Raw genomic sequence first — 16085 nt, 5'->3', positions numbered from 1 at the left:
ATTCTATGTAATTCTGTTGCTGGCACCAAGTGAGAAATAGATGAATTTTCTAAATTGTGAGAAACTAGGGAGTCTAGAGGAGCCAAGGGGTTTAGTTGTCTAGGTACAGCAATCACTAAAAACTAGTGCACATGTACCAAAATAATTTTAAATTTCGAGGCTGTCGTACCCCAAGGTATCGCTATCAGGTACTTAGCCAACTCTCGGGAATTTGCGGATATAATCAAGCCCCACTGCCTCCCGTGCTGGTCAATTCCATCCATCCAGCACCCTCTGCATTAAAAAAGTTACATTCAAGCATTCTGCTCATCCTATGCCTCAGGTAGAGAAGACTAAAAGTGACAGGAGGACCCAGACCATCAGCCTTATGTGAGTTTAGGCATTTCCGTTTTAAATTCAGATTATTGTATTTGCAGGTTTTTCCATTTTTTGCACATTTCAATTTTTATTTCATTCTTGCACATTTTGAATTCTAAACAAATTCTCCAAACCCTGTGCTCAGTGAGTGCTGAATCCTGGCCCTTTGATTGACAGCTCTCACCTCCCCCGCTCCTCCTCCCTTCACGTGGCACGCGACAGCGTTTCTCCCCTTTGCGCGCTGACGTCACGACGCGTACGTGACGCTCCGGCCCTCGGGACGCCGCGCATGTACCGCGCTTTTCCTGTGCCGCGTTCCCTTTGCAACAGGCCGGCGCCGGGAGGATGATGATGGAGACCTCGGGCCGGCGGGCTGGCGGGCGGGCGCTGCTTCGGGCGCAGGCGAGGCCGACAGAGGGAGGGCCCGCACCCGGGAGTGGTCTGAGAGGGGGGAGCGGGGTGTCGGGGTGGGGGGGGGGGGGTGGCGGGAGACGGGTGGAGTTACTTGGGGCCTCCTGCAGGCCCGTGAATCTCAACTCTGGCAGCGCCCGATGTCCAGCTGGGCTCGGGGGGAGTCACTCTGCCGCCTCCCAGTCAAATGAGCCGTGGGTCGGAGCCCAAAAGCGAGCGAGAATCAAACAGCACAGCAAGAGGCCTCTAGGCCCATCGCGCCTGTGATGGCTCTGTGAAAGAGTGATCCCACTCCCACTCCCCTGCTCTTTCCCCAGAGTCCTGCAAATATCCCCCTTCAAGGATTGAACCGATTCCCTTTTGAAAGTTATTATTGAATCTGCTCCCACCGCCCTTTCAGGCAGTGAATTCCAGATCAGAACAACTCGCTGCCAAAAAACATCCTCCTCATCTCCCTTTGCCGCTTTTCCCAATTCCCTTCAATCTGTGTCCTCTGGTTACCGACCCTCCCGCCAGTGGCAACAGTTTCTCCCGATCAACTCCATCAAAACCGCTCGTCATTTTGAACCCCTCTGTTTAATCTCCCCTTAAACGTCTCTGCTGTGAGGAGAACAATCCCAGCTTCTCCATTCTCTCCAAGTAACTGAAGTCCCTCATTCCCGGTTCCATTCTGCTAAATCTCGCCTGAACTTCCACCTTCCAACCAGCACCAGGTCCTGCTCCGCCTCACTGACCCTCACTGACTTCCAGTTACCGATCTCCTAATATTTAAAATGTTCATCCTTGGGTTTAAATCCCTCCATGGCCCACCCCTCCCCATATCCGCCCTCCCCTCCACACCTACAGGAAACCCTACGCGACCTCCTCATTCATCGATCATTGGCCTCTTTTGGTGGGACTACCCTCGCCTGCTTCCACTCACCTATCTGATCACAGCCAGGAGAAGCTTCTCTTTCCAACCCATCACCGTTATATCTGATGTCTCGAAAGGTTCAACCCTTTGCTCCCTCCTCTTCTTTATCTGCATGCTGCCCTTTGGTGACATTGTCCGCAGACATGGACCAGCTTTCAGATGGTCACTGACAAAACCACCGCCTCTCTTCATTCTTCCAATGCATGTGATTTGTCAGAACGATATTCTGTTTTAGAAGAGTCACAATTTCAATCCAGATTAAAATTGGGAAGTCATGAACGTTGGCAACGCAGTCTCCACAACCTGGCCGCAGAGTCCATCACGACCCTTCTCTTTTTGACTGAAGAGTCTCTCACCAATTACCCAACTCCTTACTGATCAGCTTTGACTTCCAGTCTCCTAAGCCTGTAGTTTATTTTTATTCATTCTTACATTTCAATCCACCAAACCTATTTCTGTAAACTCCTTCCGTCCTGCAGCCCCTGTCAAGCACTGCGCTCCTCCACATCTGGCCGCTAGTGCAACTGCAGTCCATTTGCTCTACTTTTGACAGCAGTGCCGTCTGCCATATCCACGCTCCAGAATCCCCTCCTTAAGGGCCTCCCACTTCCCTCTCCACCTTTCAGGTGTCGGACGTGGTTAGAATTTTGTGAGTTCAAATTCCACTCCAGAGGGTTGAACACGTGATCCAGGCTGATACTGCAGTGCAGTCCTTCGGGACCGGTGCACTGTCGGAGTTGCCGACTTACACAGGACACGTTAAACCGAGGGCACAACTACCCTATCAAGTACATGTAAAATATCTCACAGCACAATTCGAAAAAGAGCATTGCAAATCGCTCCAGTGTTCAAGGCAATATTTATCCCTCAATCAACATTACAAAAAACGATTTTCTGGTCATTTATCTCATTGCAGTTTGTATGAGCTTGCTGTGTACAAATTGGCTGGTACGTTTCCTACATTACCACAGTGACTACAGTTTAAATTGCACTTCTTTGCTGTAAAGCATTTTGGGGCGTCCTGACGTCTTGAAAGGCGCTATATAAAGGCAAGTTCTTTCCTTCTTTCAGACCTTCTATGAAAGCCATCTCTTGCTTCATGATTTTGTCATCCGTCGTAACATCTCTTTCTTTGTCGGGGGGTCCATTTTTGTCTGATTATGCCTAAGTAAAGCGGATTGTGATAATTATCTATGTTAAATGCGCGATATAAATACAAGTAGTTATTGTTATATTTTATCACCCTCCACACTCTTCATCCCACCATTGCTGGCCATTCCTTCAAACATCTAAATTCTACTCTCGAAAACCAACCTCAGCCTCTCAGTCTCTCCATTTGCTTCTCCTCCTTTTAGACCCTTCTTAAACCCACGCGTTGTCCAAGGTTTTCGCCAGTCCCCCTGATATCTTCTTATTACTTTAGTGCCCGATTTTACCCACTCCTCTGTGAAGCCCCTTCGGAATGTTTATTATATTAAAGGCGGTCTGTGAATGCGAGTTGTTGTTGACTTTCTTTGGAATGTGTTCATTCGTTGTCCACAGTATGAGCAAAGTAATTTCTGGGCTAATATTCTTGTACCACAAATAGATTTATACAATGGACGGAGCTGTTGAGATAAATTAACATTAGCAACTACTCGTGGACACTCATTTTTCGAACAACATAACTCCGATTATCCACGGACATCGCATTGAAATTGAGCGCATTCTGGAGCTTGGAAATGGCTGAAGGCACGGCTTCCAAAAATGGGGCAAATGGACAGTGGAGGCAGACTTTAGTGAGCCCTCTGTCTAAGATGAGACCAGCTACAGAGACCAGGGTGAAGTTTTATTCGTTATTTGTCTTCTTTCTCTTTGGTTCCAAACCGTTTTACTGCTCTCTGGGGCTGCTGACAAGGATGTAGCTTCATTATATTTTCTCTTTGGTTAAACCTGGTATGTCACGAATATACTGAGCACTTTGAACGCTCCAGAATAAAAACATTAAACCCATAGACAGCACAACGTAGATTCTCTAAAATGAGGCCAGACGAGGGAAACTGCATGAGGACGGATTTGATACCCGATTATTTCTACGGAAATACAGCAGAGGAGACTAAAATTTTAAATCATGACCTTTGATAGAGTAATGGGGTAGGTTTGTTACTGCTGCTGGGGAGGATTTAAACCATCTGGGCAGGAGGGTGGAAACCTGAGATGAGATTCAGAAGGGAGAGTAACAAAGCTGGAAGTGGAAGGCAGAAAATAGCAAGTGAAATTGGAAGGCAGCGGAAACAAAGACCAGCAGCAAATAAGGTGAATATAGGGAAAAAAATGTTAAAAAGGCAAAATTAAAGGCATTTTATCTGAATGCACGCAGCATTCACAACAAGGTAGATGAATTGATGGCACAAATAGAAATAAAAGGGGAGGATCTAATTGACATTAAGGAGACGTGGCTGCAGGGTGACTAAGGCTGGGAACTGGATATTCAAGGATATTCGACATTTAGGAAGGACAGGCAAAAAGGAAAAGGAGGTGGGATAGCGCTGTTAATAAAGGATGAGATCAGTACAATAGTGCTGATGGCACAGAAGGTCAAGATGTAGAATCAGTTTTGGTGGAGCGAAGAAACAGCAAGAGTCAGATCACATTGGTGGGAGTTGTTTTTGGCCACCGAAAAGTAGTAGTAATGTAGGGCAGGGTATAAAGCAGGAAATTAGAAACACGTGTAACAAGGGTAATACAGTAATATTGGGGGACTTTAATCTACATATAGATTAGCCAAACCAAATTAGCACTAATACTGCGGAGGACAAATTCCTGGAATGTATACGAGATGGTTTGCTACATCAGTATGTTGAGGAACCAACGAGGGAACAGGATATTTTGTATCTAGTATTGTTCAATGAGAAAGTGTTAATCAATAATCTTGTTGTAAAGGAGCCCTTAGGGAAGAGTCACCATAATATGATAGAATTATTCATTAAGATTTGAAAGTGATGAAGTTCAATCCAAAACTAGGGTCTAAAATCTAAACAAAGCAAATTACGAAGCTATGAGGCGCAAGTTGGCTGTTGTTGATTGGGGAACTGCATTAAAATGTATGACGGTAGACAGCAAATGGCTCGCATTTAAAGAATTAATGCATAATTAGCAAACTTCCCCCCATCATAATGTCATAAATGGGGTTGTTCGCTGATGATTGCACAGTCTTCAGTTCCATTCACAACACCTCATGTAATGAAGCACTCCGTACCCGCATGCAACAAGATCAGCACAACATCCAGGCTTGGGCTGATAAGTGGAAAGAAAATTCGCGCCAGACAAGTGCCAAGCAATGACCATCTCTAACAAGAGATAGTCTAACCACCTCTGCTTGACACTCAAAGGCATTGCCATCGCCGAAACTCCCAGCATCAACATCGTTGGGGTCACCGTTGACCAAAATCTTAACTGGACCAGCCATATAAATACTGTGGCTACAAGAGCAGTCAGTGACTGAGTATTCTGCGGCGAGTGACTCACCTCCTGACTCCCCAAAGCCTTTCCACCATCTACAAGGCACAAGTCAGGAGTGTGACGGAATACTCTCCACTTGCATGGATGCGTGCAGCTCCAACAACACTCAAGAAGTTCGACACCATTGAGGACGAAGCAGCCCGCTTGATTGGCACTCCATCCACCACCCGAAACATTCACTCCCTTCGCCACCGACGCACAGTGGCTGCCGTGTGTACCATCAACAGGATGCACTGCAACAACTCGACAAAGCTTCTTCAACAGCACCTCCCAAACTCGCGACCTCTACCATCTAGAAGGACAAGGGGAGTAGGCAGATGGGAACAGCACCACCTGCACGCTCGACACCAAGTCGCACACGATCAAGACTTGGAAATATATCGCCGTTCCTTCATCGTCACTGGGTGAAATTTTGAAATTCCCTACCTAATAAAACTGTGGGAGAACCTTCACCACACGGAATGCAGCGGTTAAAGACGGCGGCTCACCACCACCTTCTGAAGGGCAATTAGGGATGGACAAGAAATGCCGGCCTTGCCAGCGACGCCCACATCTCACGAACGAATAAAAAAAACAAATATATGTTCCTTTAAGGCGCAGAAATCCAACAAGAAAAGTGGTCAAACTGTTGCTAACAAGCGAAATTAAAGATAGTGTTAAATCAAAGAAAGATGCACATCAAGTTGCCAGAATATGCAGTAAGCCTGAGGATTGGGAACATTTTGAAATTCAGCATAGGAGGACCTAGAAATTGATAAAGAAAGGGAATGTAGAATATGAGAGTAAACTAGCGAGAAACATAAAAACGGACGGTAACAGCTCCTATAGGAATGTAAAAAGGAAAAGACAAGCGAAGGCAAATCTGGGTCCCTTACAGACAGAGACAGGAGAATTTATAATGAGGAATAAGGAAATGGCAGAGAAATTAAATAAATACTTTGTGCCTGTCTTCACGGAAGATGATACAAACACCACCGCCCCCCCCCCCCCCCCGTCCCCCCAGAAATACTAAAGAATCAACGGTCTGGTGAGTATGAGGAACTAGAATTAGCAACAAAAAGTACTTAGAGAAATTAATGGGACAGAAAGTTGATAAATCCCAAGGACCTGATGAGCTGCATCCGAGGACGCGGAACAGAGCTACAGGCGGGAGCGGACCTTGGAGAGAGTGCAGGACTGGGAGAATACGAAAGGCCCAGGCTCGAAGGCCGACCCGCACAGCAGATCGGTGATTGGCTGGTGAGCTTTAGTTTTTTTTTTCTCTGAGTGAGGGAATTGCGGAAAATAGAAGTAAAAGCTAGAAGCATAAAACTACTGGTAGCTGTTTAAAATTAAAGCTTAAACTACTTAACTAGAGTAATATAAACAAAAATAATTGTATTGAAGGGAATTGTTTTTGCTTGGTTTAAGTTAATCTAATAAATTAAGGCATGGCAAGGCAGCTCAGACCCGTGGAATGCACAACCTGTGCCATGTGGGAACTCCAGGATGCTTGCGTGTCCTGGACAACCACATGTGCAGGAAGTGTCGTCAGCTGGTTGAGCTCGAGCTGCGGGTTTCAGACCTTGAGCAGCAGCTATCGTCACTGCAGTGCATCCGCGAGGCTGAGAGTTTCGTGGATAGCACGATTCAGGTGGTGGTCACCGTGCAGTTTGAAAGTGCAGGCAAAGAGGGACTGGGTGACCGACAGACAGACAAGGAGGACCAGGCAGTTAGTTCGGGAGTTCCCTGAATGCATTTCACTCTCCAACCAGTATTCAGTTCCGGATAGTGGTGGTGGAGAGGGTTCCTCTGGGAAGTGTTGCTAGAGTAAAGTCCATAGAACCATGGGTGGCTCAGCTCTACAGTGGTGGGGAGGTGGGGGGAGGAGAAAGGTCGAGAGAGCAATAGTGATTGGGGATTCTAATGTTCGGGGAGCTGACAGGCGTTTCTGCGGCCGCAAACGTAATTCCAGGATGGTATGTTACCTCCCTGGTGCCAGGATCATGGATGTCACTGAGCGGTTGCAGGACATTCTGAAGTGGGATGGTTAACAGCCATAGTTCGTGGTACATGTCGGTACGAACGATGTAGGTATAAAGAGGGATGAGGTACTGCAAGCAGAATATAAGGAGTTTGGAAATAAGTTAAAAACAGGACCCCAGGGGTAGTAGTCCCAGGATTTCTCCCAGTGCCACGTTCTAGTGAGTACAGTAATAGGAGAATAGATCAGATGAATGCATGGCTTGAGGGTTGGTACAGGAGGGATGGATTTAGATTCCTGAGGAATTGGGACCGATTCTGGGGAAGGTGGGACCTTTACAAGCCAGACGGGTTGCACCACAACAGATCCGGGACTAATATCCTTGCAGGGGGGGTTAAGCTGGAGTGGCAGGGGGATGGGAACCTGAGTGGGGAGTCAGAAGAGAGTAAAGTTGAGAGAAGCAAGAGTGGGGAGCACCCAGGGGAAATTTACAATACAAATAGGAAAAATAGTTGTTCAAGAACAAGTGAAAGGGAAAAGCGTAGAGCAGGAGGAAAAAGTGTCATTTAGGCACTACAGATAAAGTAAAAACTATAAAATATAAAGCGATTAACCCAGCAACAACGCTGAAGGTCAGGCTAGGGTGTGTGGCCCAACTGAGAGTATTATATACAAACACACGGAGTATAAGGAATAAATTCAATGAACTTCAGGCACAAATTCAAATTGGAGGGTATGCCATGATAGCTATTACTGAGACATGGCTGCAGGATGGTCAAGATTGGGAATTAAATATACCAGGTTATAAGGTCTACAGGAGAGACAGGGAAAATTGAAGAGTGGGAGCAGTAGTATTAGTGATTAGAGATTAAATCATTTCAATGATAAAGGAGGATATAACGAGAGGTATGCAGCCAACAGAGACCTTATGGGTTGAATTGAGAACTCGAAAAGTATATAAGACTATAATGGGAGTTGTGTATAGGACCCCTGGCAGTAATTCTGAAGTGCTCGGTTGTATAAATGCAGAGATTATACAAAAGTGTAAGAAAGGCAAAGTGGTCTTAATGGGGGACTTTAACCTTCACATAGATTGGGAAAAGCAGACTAGCAATTGTCAGAAAGGTAGTGAATTTCATGATTGTGTCCGGGATAGTTTTCTACAGCAGTATGTCCTAGAGGCAACAATGGGGCAAGCCATACTCGATTTAGCAATGAGTAATGAACCAAATTTAGTTAACAGCTTAACTGTACGTGAACATCTATCCAATAGCGATCAAGGTAGTGTTTGAAAGGGAAAAAAAGTGAATCAGCTGCTAAGATTCAAGACTTGGGTAAGGCCGACTTCAATGGGATGAGACAGAGACTGTCCACAGTAAACTGGGCAAACCTGTTGATGGGCAAAACCACTGATGATCAGTGCGAAATATTTAAAGAAACATTTAACGTGATACAAAATCGGTTTATATCCCCGAGAGGCAAGAACTCTACTTGCCAAAAAAACAGCCATGGAAAACTAAAGGGGTAAGGGACAGTATAAGACATAAGGAAAGGGCGTACAAAAAGGCAAAAAAATGGCACAGATCCTGGCGAATGGGAAAGATACAAATTATCAACAAGGGGTCACAAAACAGATAGTAAAAGCTACAAAAACAGATTATAAAAATAAATTTGCAAGTGATATCAAAACCAATACGAAGAACTTTTATAGTTATATTAGGAAAGAGGGTGGTCAGGAGCAGTGTTGGCCCCTTATAAACTGAAAGTGGGGATATTGTCATTGACAATGGGAAATGGCGGACATGGTGAACAATTACTTTGAGTCAGTAATTACGGTAGAAAAAGAAATCCCAGGAAAACTAATGCTGAATCTTGGAAAGGGACTCAATAAAATTAACATAAGTAAAAAAACAGTAATGAAGAAAATAATAGCACTAAAGAGTGACAAATCCCCAGTACCAGATGGTTTCCATCCCAGGGTTTTAAAGGAAGTAGCTGAGTACATTGCAGATGCCCTAACTATAATCTTTCGAAGTTCTCTAGATTCAAGAACTGTCCATCTGGATTGGAAAATTGCACATGTCATTCAGCTTTTTTAAGAAAGGAGAGAGAGGGAAACCAGGGAATTATAGACCAGTTAGCCGAACAACTGTTGTGGGGAAAATGCTGGAGTCTATAATTAAGGATAGGGTGACTTAACACCTCGAGAATTTTCAATTAATCAGAGAGAGCCAGCATGGCTTTGCAAAAGCTATGTCGTGCCTGACAACCCAGATTGAATTTTTTGAAGAGGTGACTAAAGTAGTGGCGATGGGAATGTCAATGGATGTTATCTATATGGACTTCCAGAAGGCATTCGATAAGGTCCCAAATAAGAGACTGTTAGCGAAGATAGAAGCCCATGGAATCGAGGCAAAAGTACGGACTTGATTAGGACGTTGGCTGAGCAAAAGGCGACAGAGAGTAGGGATGATGGGTAGGTACTCATATTGGCAGGATGTGACTGGTGGAGTCCCGCAGGGATCTGTCTTGGGGCCTCAATTATTCACAATATTTATTAACGACTTAGATGAAGACATAGAAAGTCTCATATCTAATGTTGCCGATGACAAAAAGATTGGTGGCATTGTAAGCAGTGTAGATGAAAACATACAATTACAAAGTGATATTGATAGATTACGTGAATGGGCAAAACTGTGGCAAATGGAATTCAATTAGACAAATGTGAGGTCATCCACTTTGGATCAAAAAAGGATAGAACAGGATACTTTCGAAATGGTAAAAAGTTAAAAACAATGGATGTCCAAAGGCACTTTGGGGTTCAGGTACATCGATCATTGAAGTGTCATGAACAGGTGCAGAAAATAATCAATAAAGCTATTGGAATGCTAGCCTTTATATCGAGAGGACTAGAGTACAAAGAGGCAGAAGTTATGCTGCAGCTTTTCAAAACCCTGGTTAGACTGCACTTGGAGTACTGAGAGCAGTTCTGGGCACCGCACCTTCGGAAGGACATATTGGCCTTGGAGGGAGTGCAGCGTAGGTTTACCAGAATGATACCCGGACTTCAAGGGTTAAGTTAGGAGGAGAGATTACACAAATTGGAGTTGTATTCTCTCGAGTTTCGAAGGTTAATGGGTGATCTGATCGAAGTTTATAAGATATTAAGGAAACAGATAGGGTGGATAGAGGGAAACTATTTCCACTGATTAGGGATTCTAGGAGTAGGGGGCACAGTCTAAAAATTAGAGCCAGACATTTCAGTCGTGAGATTCGAAAACATTTCTACACACAAAGGGTGGTAGACGTTTGGAACTCTCGTTCGCAAACGGTAATTGATGCGAGCTCAATTGCTAAATTTAAATCTGTGATAAATAGTTTTTGGCAACCAAAGGTATTAAGGGATATGGGCCAAAGGCAGGTATATGGAGTTAGATCACAGATCAGCCATGATCTTATCAAATGGCGGAGCAGACACGAAGGGCTGAATGGCAAACTCCTGTTCCTATGTTCCTATTTTACCGAGCTGTTGGGGATGAAGCGGGTCAGATATCAACGCATCTCTCTCATCACCTTCTTTACGAAGGGGTCGTCCACCAGGAGATGGACGGCGGACTCGTCCCCGCTGCAGCCTCGAGGGCAGCTCGCGGTGATGCTGAGATGCTGGTAAAACTGTACTGGAAGGGCGCATCTCACCACCATCCAAGTTACATCCAAGTTGCTCAGTTCCGGTGACGAGACGGACCACTAAATGGTTTCGACCGTCTTGTCGGGGAACTGCCCGATCGGATCCATCCTCCCCTTTCCCTGCAGGAACCTTCGAACGTTCCATGTTGAACGCAGTCTGACGGCCTTGTGGTCGGAAGCTTCGCCAGAACAAACTTCTCCATCTGGGACAGGTGGTGGGTATCGTCCAGCTGGAAGGGATGTCCTGCTTCTGCTCGGCCAGGGTGGCCAGCCCCAAACTTCTCAGTATGGGGACTGTCACTAACAATGTTATCAAACCCCAAACTTGCTCCATTTGATGACCCGGCTTGCGGGTGCAACAGGGAGAGCTGCGGCGTTTTAATTTACAGTCATCTGAAGTTCCCTTGAATCACCCCTTTATATAAATATCTTGGAATATCAAATTTGGAGCCTGGCGACTTTCTATGAGATGTAAACATTTTTGGATCCGGGTTATTAGAAATTCTCCGAATATCTTCTGCTGGTGGAACCTCGAGGGTCTCGGTGGACAAGGGGGCCAATCAGTGATTCGGGTACTAGACTTATATCCCTCTTTAATTCTGCCTTTTGTTAGGAAGAGCCCTGGACTGCGATAGGTGCAAACCTTAACCTTCTGACCTCCAATTATGTGGAGGAACTTAGAGAGGGCCCAATACTATGGAAGTACCTGCTTATCTCATTCGATGTAGTTTAGTTCAGTTCACTGGAGATGAGACGAAGTAAAATTAATGGGATTAGTTTTACCATGATGGCCCGGCCCAAGCGTGGCGACGGAACTCTCTCATGAGGAAAGGGGGTAAAGGGAACAGTCCTTTGTGTAATGGAGGGTGGCAAGCATTGGACCAGAAGCAAGTCTAGTCTTCAGGGTGGTTTTCATGTTGGTGTGGCTCTTTGTCCACTGCTGTTCAACTCCATCCCGAAGTCGGCCATACAGTGGAGCAGCAATTTCCGTATAGTCAGAGATAAAATATGACAAATCCTGTCATACCCAGAGACAAATGCAGGGAGTTCTCATCGGTGGGCCATGCTAAGGAGGTGAGAACCTTGAATTTATCCTGATCCACAGACCGGGACAATGCCTCAGGGATGACAACAAGGGAGTTGACCTGATCATCCCGGAAATGTATCACGAGGTTTCCATATAGATCTGTGTAACCAGGCCCAGCCTCATGTCCCGTTAAACTCCCTGCAGTGTGTAAACATTGCTGCACAGCAGCTCAGAGAGGAAACGATCTCCGGAACTCCCCACTGGAGTTTGAAATTACATTAATATTTTACCAGTTAGTAACGGTCCGGGTGTTGGTCCATTATTATTTTGTTCTGGTCAAAACAAATGTCCCAGTGAACAGGAACCTGTCTGACCCTGACAGATCACCCTCAGTCCATCCCACCGGGAAGTGTGTGTGATGGGAAATAATCAGCAACCGAAAAGGAGGATTTGATTTTATTCATTTCAGGATTAAACATTTAATATTGAAATCATATTATTTCCAGACTAATAACAGCAAACAATTTCATGTCAGAATTACATCTTGTATCATTTCACAACGTCGCATTTGTTTGATAAATTATAATTCCTGTCTGGTATTTCCTAATTTATTAAATGAATTGGATTGATATCAGTTACTTTTGTGAACTCATTGATGTCAATGGATGGTAAAATCAGGCGCGTTGAATAACGGGCGCCGATCTGCTACCGCCCGTCTTTTGCCACCGACAAACGTGAAAATCTCCTCGAATAGACTTTATTTTTTTACGAAATGTATTTAGATGTTTCTATGATTTAACTAATGTAACAATTCGATTCAGTGGGTATTTCACCCCGTTCTTCAGCTCCTCTCTGAATTTAGTCTGGGTCACAGCATAAATACACGTGTTGGTGCAGGAACTGAGAAGCTGAAGCATGTATCCGGCTGACTCAATGTCAGTGGCCGTATCATACTGGGTGTTTGTTATACGCAGAGAGATAACGAAAAAAACGAGTGTGCTCCATAACAATATATAACTGCCTGATATACTGAAGAGTAAAATGATGGATTTCCTTCGGTTCTCCATCTCTGGATCCTTGTGATTCTCTCCATTGCTGTGGATCCGGAGTCTCCTGCGGACTCCACTGGCCGCTAAAATGTGCCTGGCGGTGAGAACATTGAACAGCAAAATCAGAATGAATGGGAGACAAGGAGATGACACAATAGTAAACATGACAAACGCTGCCCCTGCCGGTGAAATGATGAAGTTCAGTTTGAAGACACAACCCCGGGGTATATTGTCCATTATATATTCCGGGTCATATGCAAAGAACCAGGGAATGTTTAGTGAACAGCTCAGCACAGTCACTGTTCCGATAACAGCAGCCGCCGTTTTCTCGGTGCAATATTTTTTTTTCAGCTTCTGACAACAAATGGCCACAAATCGATCAAAGGTGAAAGCGACTGTGAGCCAGACAGAAACCTCGGTGGTTGCAAAAGTCAGGAAGTCAATGAGAGAACACACCGGAGTAATTCGCAGGAATGAAACTGGGAAATAAATCAAACCAATCCATCTCAATATCGGATCAGAGATAACGACCAGGAGATCGGCCGCCGCCATTCCCACCAGGTAGCGAGTGATACATTTGGATAGTCCGCACGTTCCTCGGGACAGGATCACAATCGCCACCAAATTAACTGTAAGAGAGAGAAATGGAAGCAGAGAAATTACTGATCAGACCTGGAGCCAAAGCTGCAGTTTGAGCGGATCTGGGGTGAAATGTCCAGCTTTGTTGCTGCATCAAACGATGGAAACTGATTCACTGACCCGGGCAACGCCTTCGGACAGAGAAATGTTTCTAAACACAATTATCAATAATGAATTGGGAATTTGATAGAGAAAGTGAATAATGTGAGCACCGGATCCACTGGAAGGGCCGAGTGCGGGGTGCAGTGCCGGTGGGGAAGGGAACAGTGGTGTTAATGGGAATCCAACGGGTTAAATTCAGATTTGGGCTCCAGATGGACAAGGAAGTGAGCGAGCTCCGGGAAGGTGAGCGGACAGGGGCAGGTGCTGCTGGTTTGTTGCTCTTGGTTAAGAGAGCCGACAGGGGCCGGCACAAAACGGGAAAGACCGAGATCCGCGACGATGTGTTTGAGGCTTCCGATCGGATTGGAAAAGTCAGCTGGAGGCCGAGCCAGTGAGTGAGATTGGGAGTGAGGGAACGAAAATGGCATGTTGGAGCTGGAGGGGAGTTAGGAGCAGAATGGTTTGGGAAAGCGGATAAACAGAAGCAAAGGATGAGGCGACAAAGGATTCAATGCAGTGGGAGGAGAGGCTGAGATTCACAGGGAGAGACTGCAGCAGATTATTCGAGGAAATCTCATCTACAGGTCTCAGTAACACAATCCAATTAATAAATTCAACCTTTAATGTCAGGGAAAATAACGCGTTCAATCAATGTCCTTTTTAAAATTCAATTAAAATTAAATTAAAATACATTAATTAAATTAGCCTCGATTTTCTTGAATTATGCTGACATCAGCTTCAAGAATACAATGTCCTAATAATTCAATGTGATCAAGAAATCACTGATTTTAATCTTTAAATATATTTCAATTATGTTTATGTATTCAGTCAAGAAACAAGTAAAGGGAATATTCATATTAACAGACTGAGGATCTGATGGCGATAAGCACATCCGGAGCGAGTAAAATAAAACTCACAATCTCACAACATCCTAATAACATCTTCAAGTCATATCGCCTCTTCATAATTGTACTCTATGTTTCAGCAGTTCATTCCAATGAATTATTCACTACACTGCCGCGTTCTCTCTTCCTCTCTCGCTTTCGCTCTCATTCTCTCTGTCACTCTCTCGCTCTCTCTCCCTGCCTCTCCCTACCTCTCGTTCCGTCTCCCACAAGGTTCCAACAGATAAAGTGCAAACTGATACAACATTACCTCAAAACATTGCATTTTACAGTGAATTCGTCCACAGTGAATCAGAGAATAAGATGCGAATGAATCAATAGCAAACTCAGTTCAGTAGCCAGACACCTGAAGCGGCGTCAGATACACACACAATCAAATAATATTTCATAACATTGATAACCATTAAATAGATTGAAATCCAAGTTAAACTGAACCATATTACTGGGGAGGGAGGACATTACTCTGCCTCCTTTAACACTGAGACCGTGAGCTGTCTCATTATCAATCATTGAAAGCAGATATATGAAAAAATATCCCAGGACAGGTTAGTTCCACAACAAGAAACTCTTAACAGCTCCTCACGGTCTGATACCAAATCTTTGCCCAGACACCAGATTCCAACATATTCAGATCTAAGGAATCTTACAACACCAGGTTATAGTCCAACAGTTTTATTTGAAAATCGCAAGCTTTCGGAGGCTTTCTCCTTCGTCAGATGAGTGTCGGAATCCTTGAAAGTTACTCTGGCTCTGAAAATAGTCTGACTATATATTCTCTGACTATATATGCAGCAATTTACAAGGAACCGGACACTCACCTGACGAAGGAGAAAGCCTCCGAAAGCTTGTGATTTTCAAATAAAACTGTTGCACTATAACCTGGTGTTGTAAGATTCCTTACATTTGTACACCCCAGTCCATCACCGGCATATCCACATCAATATATTCAGTACAGAGAATAATCCAGTAACAATGCCAGAGTTGGATAAACGAAGTTCACTGCAGATATAATGCAATTGATATAGGACCGAACGTTCAGAAGTTAAGCACATACCATCATTCAACAATACATTAAGTACAGTGAATAATCCAGTAAACAATGCCAGGGTTGGATATGCAAAGATCAGAACAGATATAATCGAAAACCAAAAGATCAGAGATTTTAAACATCCAACTGATAGAATAGAACAGGCGGCTGTGTAAAACATGATGGGAGAAAAATAATTTGCCAAGTACAGCAGTGCAGTTAACATCGATTTACAATATTCACAGGTGAGTTAACGGCTTACCTGGAACTCCAACGGCTGCAAGAACAGGATAGTAAATGCGTTCTATCTGAAACATTAGTGAATATCCCATTTATGTGAGAAGCAGTGACAGCTGTTGATCTGAAAACCGCAGCTCCAGCAGGCAATCTGAGCTGAAACATTGCAACAATTGCTGATTAATACAGGGGTTAAATCCCCACTGACACGGTTATACCCCTGATCATTGCTATTAGTTACAGTCATTTGAACAAACACATTACATC

Source organism: Heptranchias perlo, unplaced genomic scaffold, assembly GCF_035084215.1.
Source record: "Heptranchias perlo isolate sHepPer1 unplaced genomic scaffold, sHepPer1.hap1 HAP1_SCAFFOLD_43, whole genome shotgun sequence".
NCBI classification, from domain to species: Eukaryota; Metazoa; Chordata; class Chondrichthyes; order Hexanchiformes; family Hexanchidae; genus Heptranchias; species Heptranchias perlo.
This window is presented reverse-complemented; position numbering follows the sequence as displayed.